This window comes from Palaemon carinicauda, chromosome 1 (genome assembly GCF_036898095.1).
Source record: "Palaemon carinicauda isolate YSFRI2023 chromosome 1, ASM3689809v2, whole genome shotgun sequence".
In the NCBI taxonomy this organism is placed as follows: Eukaryota; Metazoa; Arthropoda; class Malacostraca; order Decapoda; family Palaemonidae; genus Palaemon; species Palaemon carinicauda.
The window spans coordinates 261,895,393-261,905,942 of NC_090725.1; the positions used below are offsets into that span (position 1 = coordinate 261,895,393).

The following is a 10,550-nucleotide window of genomic DNA, read 5'->3' on the forward strand; positions in this document are numbered from 1 at the left end:
ATGGTGTATGACTTGTACCTGGCAGGGCATTTGCTGTTACTGTTGAGGAAAAGTACAAGGTTTGTTGTAGACCGACATATGGAATCAGAAACCCTCAAGTCCTTCGTGAAGGGGGCTCTCTCTCCTCCTGGAAGGTTACTCATAATGAACTGGATTGTATAACACAGGTCCTTCTGAACAATGGGTATCCCAACAAGCAAGTCAACCAAGAGATCAAGAAATCCTTTGACACCTGGTATAAGAATAGCACAACATGACCACCACAACAAAAATAAATATCTACTATAAAGGAATCATGTACCCTAATTACCAACAACAACACGAAAAAGCCATTAAGGACATCATATAGACCAACGCCTTCACCGAAAATAACACAGAGCTTAACTTTGTGAATATTACCTAAACATCAATACCAAGACTGATGATAAAAAATAACCAAGCCCTACCATACATGATAAATGTGGTCTACCAATACCAATGCCCCATACGAGGATGCCCCGCCAGCTACATCGGGATGACCACCATGCGGCTCTCTAAATACCTCTCCTGTCACATACAGTAAGATTCCATTAAGGCCTACTGCCAACAAACCCACAATAGTTCAATTTTGTAAGAAAACACCGATAGGCAAAAAAACTTCGTCCGCACGATATTCCCAACCAATGAGAATTCCCTTCCGGGATCAAGACCTACACAGATTCACGTAAATAAGAGCCATGAAAACTTAATTTTTCAGTTTAATTTACAGCCTGATGATGAGCCTACATACCATGCTACTTAAAACATGATTGCAACTTGACTTCTACCCCAAAAACGGGAAAGATCGATCACCGAACCCTGGACTTCATACATAACCTTATGTTTAGATGTACATTTTTTTACGTCCAGCAACAAAGTTGGAAGGTTATATTTTTACCCCTGTTTGTGTGTTTTTTGTTTGTTTGTTTGTGAACAGCTTCCTAGCCACAATTATAATCGTAAAGTAATGAAACTTGCAGGGATTAACTGTCAGGTAAAAAGCTGGAAATTATTAAATTTTGGAAGGTCAAGCAAAAGGTCCAATTAACATTATCAGCCAAAAGTTTGATATCATTGTCACAGAGACTTCAAACTTTGTTCATATTTGAGAATATGAAAATCCAGGCAAATTAGTACATGTTAAGGTCAAAGGTCGAAGTCAATGATAAGCAAAAAGGTCAAACTCCGGTCATTAACCAAACAGCCACAATTTTAATCGTTAAATAATGAAACTTGCAGGGATTATCAACTGTTATGTAGAGAGCTGGAAATGATTAAATCTTGGAAGGTCAAAGGTCATGGTCACGGACAAGAAAAACCTCCAAATCCCGTAATCAGCCATAGGTTTGGACATCTTTGTCACAGAGACTTCAAACTTGGTTCATATTTAAGTGTATGAAAATCTACGCCAACGAGAAATAAGCTCATGTGGCAGAGGTCTGCACTCTACTGAGTGCCCGTCTAGGTAAGTAAAGAACTCATCCATTTGCTGACGAATATATTACAAGCAAATTGCAGTGCTGGCCAGGCTGAGAATAAAATAGTCACCCCTTAAAAATATGAGCCCAGTTGAAGAAAACAGATTTTTACATAATAGAAAACGTATCTCTCAATAATATGGATGACTATAATAATAGTACCGTGCATATGGTACTGTATCTTTTGACCCGGGCTTCTCTCCCCTACGATATAAATCGTAGGTAGTAGGAGCCCTGCCCTAGCTAAAATAGTCATGCTCTACTTGATTAGCAGCTTGTACAAGCTTTGTTATCTAATGTGGCTGGTGTCTAGTAATAGGATTTCGAGTCATAGTAATCTAATAATACTGAGACTTTACCCAATATCCTCCCTCGCAAGAGGTATTGGGGATGCAACAAGTATTATTTCTATACTTAGCTTACACAAGAGAAAAGGATCTTACCTGCAGATGGGTCAGGTCAGCTGTGCTAAGTACCATGGTGCTGATTCCCAAAAGGGGGGAGAAGGTGAAGGAAAAAAAAAACCCAGTCAACCTACTCATTCAACCCAGACTAACTCGGGTGACCTCAGCCCTCAAAACTTGTTACTTGTCCATCAAGGATCCTGAGGTGTTTAAACCACTCCTTGTGCAGCCACCACAGGACCAATGGAAAAAGTTTCTCTGCTCCTGTGGGTCACGTCTTGCAGGTAGTGGGTGGAGGTCGTCTGATGCTTCCACATGCCCCCTTGCAGTACCTACGCCAGAGTAGTTCTTTTTGAACGCCTGGGATGTTGCAATGCCCCTGACATCATGAGCTGTGGGTCGGCGTTGTGGAGGGTCAGGATTAAGTGTAAGGTCAATGCGAATCCATGATGAGATTGTGTTCTTCATGACCCTCCTTTTGACCTTCCCCATGCTGACAAAAATTGTTGACACACAGGGGTGAGCTGCTGCTGTTCTTTTAAGGTAACACCTAAGCCCTCTTACTGGGCAAAGTACCAATTAGTCTGGATCTTCGGTTACAGAACGGAGACTCTCGATCCTGAAGGGAACGAATCTAGGATCCGATACCTGAATTTTAAGTCTTTGCAAAAACCTCCGGGACGAACCTGAGTATTATTTCTCCTCATCCCCTTGAATTGGAGATGTCGTATGATAAACCATGCAGTTCACCAACTCTCTTGGCCGAGCCAAAGCGAGTAGAAATACCATTTTCAGGGTAAGATGGTGATCTGTTGCCTGGCGCAATGGTTTGTAGTTGGGGGGGGGGGGATGGGGGGGGGGGCTTCAAGGACTGAAGAACCCAAAACCACATTCAAAGGAGGAGGTCTACCTTCTGACTGGGGACAAGTAATCTCATAACTCCGTAAGAGAAGAGAAAATTCCAATGAGGAGGAAATATCTACTCCCTTCAGTTTAAAGGCGAGACTCAAGGATGAGCAGTAGTCTTTCACTGCCGAAACTGAGAGGAGCATTTCTTCCCGAAGGTGTACAAGAAACTCCGCTAATGTTGAAATAGAGGCATCAAGGGAAGAAACAACCCTTCCACGAAACCAGCCATTGAAAACAGACCACTTAGCCTGGTAGACTGACGCTGAAGAGCGTCTGAGGTGTCTAGAAATCCTTTCCGCAAATCATTGCGAAAAGCATCTCTTGAGAGAAGAGGTGCTGAACCGTCTCCAGGCGTGAACACGAAGCGAAGCTACATCCTTGTGGAAGGTGTTGTCATGTGGTCGTTTGAGTAGATCGTGGCATAGAGGAAGTTCCCTCGGAAGCTCCATCAGGAGCTGCAGAAGGTCCGGAAACTACTCTGTGTGATGCCATAGTGGAGCTATTAGGAGTCATTGATAAGTTCTTCCTCATACTTTTCTCATCAGACAGAATGAGGGAAATACGTATACATCTATGTTCTCCCATCTTTGTTGGAATGCATCTTGCCTAAGAGCCTGGGGGGTCTGGGACTGGGAAATAGTAGAGCAGGAGCCAGAAATTTAGCACATCGTGAACAGGTCCATAGTTGGGAAACCACACAAAGTCAGGACTTTGTTGGCTATAAGATGATTCAAAGACCACTATCTGAGTTGCTCTGCTCAGATTGTCTACAAGTACATTCCTCTTGCCTGGAATGAAAGGAGATAGGGATACAGAGTCGCCTTCTGTCCATCTGAGTATCTCTACTGCTAGATGGAACAGGGGCTGAGAGAAGGTACCGCGTTGTTTAAGTAGGCTACTACCATGGTATTATCGCTCATCATTACTACGGAGTGCCCTGCCATGAACTGGTGGAACCGTTGGAGGGCAAGGAAGGCTACCCTCATCTCTCAGAGATTTATATGCTGGTACCTTTCTGATCAAGACCACAGGCCAGAGATGAGGAGGTGCAGAATATGACCCCCCCTCCCCCCCTTCTTTTGATGCACCTGAAAAGAGCATCAATTCAGAGGGAGAGACAATAAGATAAACCCCTTGGCAGAGGGTTTCGTCTGCCAACCACCGCCTGAGGTCCATCTGTACCTCTGGCCCTAGACGAACTAGGGTGTCCAAGGAATCGGCGGCCTGATTCCATTGGGACATGAGGAGCCGCTGGCAGGATCTTATCCTGAGGCAACTATTGGGTTCTAGACGGGCCAGTGATGATAGGTGGCCTAAGAGACGTAGCCAGCTCAGGGCTAATGGCTCTTCTCGTCTAAAGAAGGGCCCTGCTACGTTCCTCACCCTCTGAATTCTTTTGTCTGATGGAAATGCTTTGTGCCGTTTAGTCCCTATTAGCATGCCCAGATAAATCAGTCCATGAGAGGGTAGCAGATGAGATTTGGAGGTTTACCATGATACCCAGACCTTGGCAAAGCCTTAGAAGTTTGTCTTGGTGTTGAAGAAGGGTTGCCACTGAGTCTGCTAGAATCAGCCAGATGTCCACATACCTTAGGAGACAGATGTAGATTCTGTGAGCCCAAGATGACATTAAGGCGAACACTCTCATAAAGACCCAAGGTGCTTGGAAAAACCATAACACAGCACCTTGAAATGGTATTGTTTCTGGTTGAACACGATTCTTAGATACTTTCGGGCAGACGGATGGACTTGGATCTGGAAGTATGCGTCCTTGAGATCCAGCGTACATATGAAGTCCTGCAGTCTTATTGCTTGTCTGGCCGTGTATGCTGTCTCCATCTTGAATGAAGTTTGACTGACAAACTTTCCAAATCAGCTGATTAATCCTAGTTTTCCTAAAAAGTCTTTACTATAAAGATAATATTAGTTCTTATTTTTATTTTACCTAAACACGCTTCAGAATATGATTATACTGAGCTTATCATATGTTATTACATCAATCCTTCCAAATTACTTTGTAGGTGAAAAAATCATACAATGACTGAAATGCAAACAAAACAGTTGTTCTTGGTTTGGTTTTTATTGAGGCTGTATGAGTTTTTGCAATGATTATAACGTAACTAACGATACTTATACTCTTCCTTTAATTTTATAACCCAATAAAGTAGACGATAAGATAAATATTATTACTGAATTACTAGATGTGGGATTACTTTGTATTGAGATGACCATCAGGAATTATGCCATGTTTCAAGATTGCTGCATATAACTTCGTATGAAAATGGTTAGAGATCGTTATTTAAAATGTATACAGTACACATAGTTAACCTTAAATTGTACTATATGCATATTGTACATTACAGAATTTCAGTAATGTTGTTTATTGTAAATGTAGGCTACATGTGCAGAGTCGTCGTCCAAACGAAAACAGCAATCACTTAACCGTACAGTTGAAATTTACTGTAGTGATAGTAGTATATTACAGTACAGCAATATACAGTACACTAAACTATCAGCAAGTGTTATACAGTATTACTAGATAGGAAAACTATACTGTGATAGAAATTAAGTAAAAACAATATTAATCAGTACTTATTGGGATAATTATCCAAGGATAGGCAATAGCAGTGAGTTGGTACGTTAGTTTATCAGTTATCTCACCCTAGGGGACCAAGCATTCCCGAATTTTTGCTTTTCACGCCTGTCTCTGTTACCTGACACTCGCAAAGTAGGAGGACTGATTGTGGGAGCGTGTATATGCATGTGTGTATGTATGTATGTGTATTATTATTATTATTTGCAAAGCTACAACCCAAGTTGGAAAAGCAGAATGCTATAAGCCTGAGGGCTCCATCAAGAAAAGTAGCCCAGGGAGGAAAGGAAATAAGGAAACTACAAGAGAAGTAATTAACTACTGAAATAAAATATTTTAAGAACAGTAACAACATTAAAACAAACTTTTCATATTTAAACTATAAAAACTAACAAAACAAGAGGAAGAGAAACTAGATAGAATAGTGTGTCCGGGTGTACCCTCAAGCAAGAAAATTCTAACCCAAGACAGTGGAAGACTATGGTACAGAGGCTATGGCACTACCCAAGACTAGAGAACAATGGTTTGATTTTGGAGTGTCCTTCTAGAAGAGCTGCTTACCAAAGCTAAAGTCTCTTCTACCCTTACCAAGAGGAAAGCTTCCACTGAACAATTACATTGTAGTAGTTAACCCCTTGAGTGAGTAAGAACTGTTTGGTAATCTCAATGTTGTCAGGTGTATGAGGACAGAGGAGAATATGTAAAGAACAAGCCAGACTATTTGGTGTGTGTAGGCAAAAGGAAAATGAGCCGTAACCAGAGAGAAGGGTCCAATGTAGTACTGTCTGGCCAGTCAAAGGGCACAAAAACTCTATGGCAGTAGTATCTCATCGAGTGGCTGGTGCCCTGGCCAATCTACTACCACTCTTATATTGCAAAGAACCTCGGGGTTATATTTTGCCAGTCGTCTCTATCTCAAGCTTTTAATTCAATACTTCTCCATTAATCATGTTCTATTCTCGCATCATAGTCTTCAGCCATGTTGGACAGGGTCTTCCAACTCTTCTAAGGTCTTGTGGAGCACAGCTGAACGTTTGGTTAACTAATCTTTCTTGGGGAGTGCGAAGAGCATGCCCAAACTATCTCCACCTACCCCTCATCATGATCTCATCCTCATATATCACTCAAATAATCCCTCTTATAGTTTCATTTCTAACTGTCCTGCCATTCAACTCCCAATATCCTTCTGAGGGCTTTGTTCTCAAATCTACTAAATCTATTGGCGTTTGTTTCGTTGTTATACCCCGACTCATGTCCATATACTGTTGTAACACCGATCTCACTAAACTGATGTATATTCTGATAAGAACGAGTTATGCAATGGAAGATGAAATGGAAGGAGAAAGAAATCATGAGGTAGAATCATTCAAGTATTTAGGAACTATGATCTCCAATAGAGGATGTTTAGAATTAGAATTTAGTGAAAGAATGAAAAAAGCAAATTGGACAATAGCTAGATTAAGTAAAATTTGGAAATCAAATAGCCTGATATATATATATATATATATATATATATATATATATATATATATATATATATATATATATATATATATATATATTTAGCGGAACCCGTGTAAATTACACGAAATGACATTTTCAGTACCAATTATCTTGTTCCTAACCTATACATGTTTGAATAAAATATCCCGAGATTAATTTTTTAATCTAGGTTATGGAAATTGATAGAACTCAATTTTTTGTCTAATATTTAAAAGGAGAGTCAGTTGTTAAAGACAAAATTGGAAAAACTAAATAAGATGTGCTTTGGTTAAGTAATCAAAGTCTAATGTGAATTTGTAAGAGTATACTATGAAATTATTTCCGTTTTCTTTAAAGTGTGACACAAAATAAATAAATAACACACGCTATCGTATTAAAATATATATATATATATATATATATATATATATATATATATATATATATATATATATATATATAGTATATATATATATATACAGGTAGTGCTCGACTTGCGACCTATGCGACTCATGATGATTCGACTTTACGACGATTTTTTCCGGGTGATGACGTCACAAGTCTAACGGAAATAGGACGAATATTTCCTTGATTCTTGTATGAAAATAAACTGATTTATCTTAGTAAATTAATATTTTCTTTTATTGTTAATATACAGTATCTATTTTCAGTAAAAAACACAAGAAAAGTTTTAATATCTGTTGAGTTCATATTATTTGTCTGGTGACGTAATATCACGGCGGAAAGCGACCAGGAAATATATTGATATCCTTCCACTAGGCTAACGATTAGTGTTAGTATTCCCATTATCAAAATATTAAGTAACGATACAAAGTATTTTGTGGGTCTGTATCGGTTCTGAGGAGTACTACGTTGCGTAATTTTGACTGTACGCTAGTTTTATTTAATCTCTGATAATAGATCGATATTCATCTAAAGAAAGTATACTAATAGGACAAATATTTTCTTGAAAATATATTTCCTTTTGCATTATAAAAATGAAATACTCTTGCTTTGTAAGTTAGTATTTTCTTTTCATTTCTTGCGAGAAAAAAAGAAAATGAATTTGCTTTGTAAGTTAGTATTTTCTTTTCATTTCTTGCGAGAAAAAAAGAAAATGAATTTACATATCTTCCAAGTCCTTCTTCGTAGAGTTTAGAGTAATCTTATTACAGCATTCCCATTATCGAAACACTGAGTAACGATAACAAGTGTTTTAGTGGTCTGTATCATTAGTTATAAGATTAGTACAACTTACCGTTAATTTAAGAAAAAAAAGTATGATGACGTCATATTTCTGGGGGAAGGCGAGAGGCAAATCAAGTGATTTCCTTCCGATGCGTTACTATTCCCATAATCGAAACATCGAATAATGATATATAGAATTTTTTAATAATTTTCAAAAAAATATGAAAATGCAACTGAATTAAAACTCAAAGTATGGACAGAGAGAGAGAGAGAGAGAGAGAGAGAGAGAGAGAGAGAGAGAGAGGGGTGCGTATTCCTTTTATAATTAATAATAAGGTCTATAAATGAACTGTATGAAAAATGTGATACCCTATAACACATTGGCGCTGATGTAATATTCATTATGAAGAAATTTCGAATGTCAAGAAAATTATATAAAACAGTGTTATTCTCGCTATATGTGCGCATAATAGTAATACGGCAGCGTGACCTTGAGATCAGCTGATGCCAACCGAAAGTAAATCAAAAGCATTTGTTGATTATTGATATGCTCAAGAAATTGAAAAATAATATATAAACATGCTTTAATAAACCACAATTAAACACAGTAATGTCTCATGAAATATAAAGGCTAAATATTGAACTAGAATACTGTATGAAGCTTTAAAAATGAACTACCCGTATGCGATTGCGAGAGCGAGCACACACACGCACAGAGAAAGAGCTACAACGATTTCGCATTATACCTAATGATTAGACGAACTGTATGGAAACTGATTTCCTGTAACATATTGGGTAAGGGGCCCAATGGTGACGCATTTTCCCTGGATTTTTTCATTCCATCGCTTACAGCTCTCTTGCTTTTTCATATTTTTTCAAGTTCTGGGTCTTGTTTTATTCACAGATGATTATATTTTCATGTGTTTTAATCAAATTTGATTTATCATTTATACTTTTTGAGTTATTGGCGGCCGAAGTCGGTGCGTCACTATTATGCACATGTTCCTATGCTGACGCACCTGGCCCAATGGTGACGCAATTTTTTCAATTGCATGTACATTGCACCTGTATTAAATAAGGAAGAAATGAGGCACATAGAATGAAAGAATAACATTTAATAAGTAAATCAAATACAAAAAATATTACTAAATCAGCAAATTAACTAAAAATTAAGTTACATCATTAACACAACCAAAAAATTTGAATATTTTCATACATTACTCGATGAAATGAAGCACATGATTGACTACTAACATCGAAATTAATTAGACATATGTTAAACCATTAAACTTGAAGAAATGCTTATTAGCTACTTCCCTGAGTGTATGTGAGCAAAATTAGCCTATTCTATCTATTGAGGACTGACACTATTGCCGATTTGATGCTACTGTTGAACTTGAACCCATATTTTCTTTGGATTGTCGCTGCCTGTGGCTCCTGTAGCTCATTGCTGACGTCACATTGCCAATCATAGTAGATGGGCAGAAACACTTTAGCAAAATTCACTTGCGTTATCATGTCATCTGGGTTTTTCCTTTCGAACTCCTTGGCCCCTTTGGTCCAGTTCTTTTTAAGTGGGCCAAACACAGCCACATCCAAGGGTTGCATGATGTGGGTGGTATTAGGTGGTAGTCCGTACAGGATAATGTTCATACTCTTTAGGGAAGAGGCAAATAGAAATTGTTTCGGGTTTCATGCCAATCCGTCCACACAATGACTGGCCGTTGGACATCATTTTCAGTTAGCCAATCATTGAACGTGTTGCACAGATATTCATACAAGTTTTCAAAGTTTATGTACCCCTTTTCGCTCTTCCCACAGCACATAGCAGGGTCTTCTGGAAACTGTTCCGCCATTGATAACTTATCCGTTTTCTTGGATAAATTATCATGGGAGGCGGAACTCTCCCATCTGCACTTACAGTTGCTAGCACAGATATGTTGGCCTTGTAATTAGGACCACTAACTTCGAAAACATTTTTTTCCCCCTTGATAGCCAAAACTTCCCATGTTTTGGTGACAGGGAAAACCCTGATTCATCAATATTAAAATTGCGTGAAGGATCATGTAATGCTTCTAATAACTCTTCCTCAGAAAAATAAGTATTTGCTTCAGCAAACATTGCCTGATCACTGTCCTCACTGATGTTATGGCGAGAGGTGGTCAAGGTTTCAGGGGTGCGGATGGCAACTTCAGGGTGTCTCTTCCGGAAAAGCCGCCACCATTTCCTCTTTGGAGCAGCATCAAATGAGGAAGGCCTTCTCCTGTGCGTTCCTTCTTCCTCCTCATTCTCCAGGAATGCTAGTTACCGCATCAAGAACATTTTGTCTAGTGACGGGTTGTGCTCTCCTTAAAGATCCTTTGATGTAAGCCATTAGCACTGCCTCTTCAGCTTCTGTCAATAGAGATTTAGGCCCCATTTTCTGCTGACAGGAGTCCGGCCAGTATGTTTGTGCCGAAGTGTGGCCTCTGGGATATT

At 39.0% G+C, this 10,550-nt stretch overlaps 1 protein-coding gene and 1 pseudogene across 1 annotated transcript in view; both read right to left on the reverse strand.

Moving 5' to 3' along the window:
• The window catches only part of LOC137655696 (lysine-specific demethylase 9-like), a 145,043-nt gene that overhangs the window by 98,929 nt on the left and 35,564 nt on the right, over positions 1-10,550 (reverse strand). The gene's annotated exons all lie outside the window — the stretch shown is intronic.
• On the reverse strand, positions 9,395-10,491 carry LOC137644573 (uncharacterized; annotated as a pseudogene).